This window comes from Opisthocomus hoazin, unplaced genomic scaffold, assembly GCF_030867145.1.
Source record: "Opisthocomus hoazin isolate bOpiHoa1 unplaced genomic scaffold, bOpiHoa1.hap1 HAP1_SCAFFOLD_81, whole genome shotgun sequence".
Classification (NCBI taxonomy): Eukaryota; Metazoa; Chordata; class Aves; order Opisthocomiformes; family Opisthocomidae; genus Opisthocomus; species Opisthocomus hoazin.
The window spans coordinates 462,501-465,000 of NW_027448990.1; the positions used below are offsets into that span (position 1 = coordinate 462,501).

At 79.3% G+C, this 2,500-nt stretch overlaps 1 non-coding gene across 1 annotated transcript; it reads right to left on the bottom strand.

Moving 5' to 3' along the window:
* Positions 1–50: 50 nt before the first annotated feature.
* On the bottom strand, positions 51–203 carry LOC142360087 (5.8S ribosomal RNA). Its single transcript, XR_012762820.1, has one exon. It is a non-coding gene; the product is annotated as a 5.8S ribosomal RNA (ribosomal RNA).
* Positions 204–2,500: the final 2,297 nt, after the last annotated feature.

A 2,500-nucleotide genomic window follows, 5' to 3' on the forward strand; every position in this document is an offset into this window, starting at 1 on the left:
CGCGCTTGGGCGGGGGGGCTCGGCGGCGCAGACGGCGATTGATCGTAAAGCGACGCTCAGACAGGCGTAGCCCCGGGAGGAACCCGGGGCCGCGAGTGCGTTCGAAGTGTCGATGATCAATGTGTCCTGCAATTCACATTAATTCTCGCAGCTAGCTGCGTTCTTCATCGACGCACGAGCCGAGTGATCCACCGCTAAGAGTTGTCTCGGTTTCGGCACCGCCCCGCGCGCGCGGAGGGGCCGGGACCGCTCGCCGAGAGCGGCCCCTTCTCTGAGGACGGCCGGACCGACCGCCGGCCCCGCCGCCGCCCACCCCCCTCCGCACGCGCGGAGGGGGCGCGGCGCGGCGGCGCGACGCGGCGCGACGGAGAGGCCCTCGCCTCGGCTTGACCGTACGAGCACAGGGGAAACGGAAAACAACGGAAAACCCCGAGCGGCCAAAGGGCGGGGGAGCCCGCGCTCCCGACCGACCCTGGGGAAACGTAGGCAACACACACACACACACCCTTGGCGCGCTTCGGGGGCGGCCCAGGCGCCCGGGCTCGGACCGGCCTCCCCCCGGAGGCTACGGCACGCCCGGCCGCGACGCCTGCCCGCCTTCGCTCGGGAGCCGGACGCCCGGCTGCGCCCGCGCTGCGACGAGCCGGCTCCGCCCACCACGGTCGCCTCTCGCCCCGCCGGCGAACCTCGGCGCCGACGCCGCCTTCCACCGACGCCGGAGGAAGCGCGGCCGGCCACTGGAGCGCGAGCCGGCGACGCGCGGCCGCCCACCGGCCCGCGCCGGATGGGCGAACCCGGCCACCCCGCCCGGCGGCGGCGGCCGCCACCGCCGCCGCGAAAACCGCCGCCGCAGCCGCTTCTCGCCTCGGCCCCCTGGGGCCGCCGGCACGGCCCCAGCGGAAAGGCGGACGGCGCTGAGCGCGGGGGGCGGCTCCCACTCTCCCCGTTTCCACGCGAAGACCCGGAGCGGGACGCCCCCGCGCCGCGCGCCCGCCCTCGAGACGGAAGCGACGGGCGGGGAAACGCGGGACGGGACGGCCGCCAGCGGATGCGGCCGGGGAACCCTCCCGGACGACCCGACGGACGACCGGCACCGACCGGCACGCCGAGCGGCGCCGCCGCCGCTCGGCCTGGGGGGGTGTGGCTCGCCCCCCCCTTTCTTTCCCTGGGCGCCGAGGGCGGGGCGAGGAGCGGGAGAGGGGAGCGCGGCGCGCCCCGAGCGCGGCCGCAGCGCGAGCGTCCAAAGGCGCGGGGCGGCCCCCCGGCGGCCGCCCCCCCCCGCGGGGGCTCGCCGCGCCTTTCTTTCCCCCGGCGCGGAGCCCGCGCTCCGGCCGGCGGGTGGCCCCGTTTGCGAGGGCGGGCAGGTCGGCCGCGGCCGACCCGCGCCGCGGTCTCTCCGCCGAGACCGGCCCGCGGAGAGGGGGGGCAGGTTGGGGCAGCGAGACGCCCCCCCTTCTCCGGCACGGCGGCCCGCGGGGGCGGACGCCCCCCCCGCGGCTCGCGCCGTGCCGCTCGAGTCTTTAAACCGCCGCCCGGCTCCTTTGGCCTTTGACCCCCGGACTCGGCCGAGGGAGGGCCGCCGAAGCGCGGACGCTAGGTACCTGGCCCTGGGGTGAGGGAAACGACCTGCATGGCCCCGCGGGGGTGCCTCCCCCGGCTGCCGCCCTCGGGGGAGCGTCCGCCCGCGGGGGCGCGCCCGGCATCCGCCGCCACCACCTCGTCCTCCTTAGCCCCGGGGCCCGGGGTTTCCCTCGATAGCCCGGCGCTGCGCCCGGGGGGAGAGACGTGGCTCGGGCCGCCCGCTCGCGCGGGACGCGACCCGGCCGGGGGGGGGCCTCGCCCGCCCCGGGCGGCGCCAGCGGCCGAGACCGCGCTCGCGCCCCCCCCTTCCGCCACGGCTCCCTCTTCGAGAGGCAGCCGTGCCGGGTCGGAGGGGAGGTTCGCGGGTCCGGCCGCCGCGCCGCCCGAAACGCCGTGCGCACACCCGCGCCACGGCCCGGAACGCCCGGAGACAGCCCTGTCCCGCGCGCGGGGGGGTAGACGGCGCCGCCGCCGGCGCCGCCCCACCCCCCCCCCCAGGAGCTGCCGCCCCCCGAAGACGGCGACACCCCTCGGCTGTCGCGCTTGCGGCCCCCGGTGCCGCCGCCGTCGCTCGACGCTCGCCCCCCGGCCCGCCGAGCAGGCCGGTGCTCTGCCGGCCGTGCTCGCCGCGTTGCCCCGCCGGCATCCCCCCCTCTTGCTTCCCGCGCAGACGCGGGAAGCGGGGAGCCGGCGGGGGCGCGGCGTCCGCGGCCGACAGGTCGACGCACCCGCGCGCGTCGGAGGACGAGCCGCACGAGACGACGGCGGCGGCGGGCGACAGGACGAGGAGAGCGCCTCCGGGGAGCGGCGGGGGGAGGGGACGCCCCCTCCCCCTCCCTCACGCACGCACGCGCCTCCCGCGCGGGAGCCGGGCCTTTCCGGGCGAACTCAGGAACGTGCGAGCGCGCGCGCGCACGGA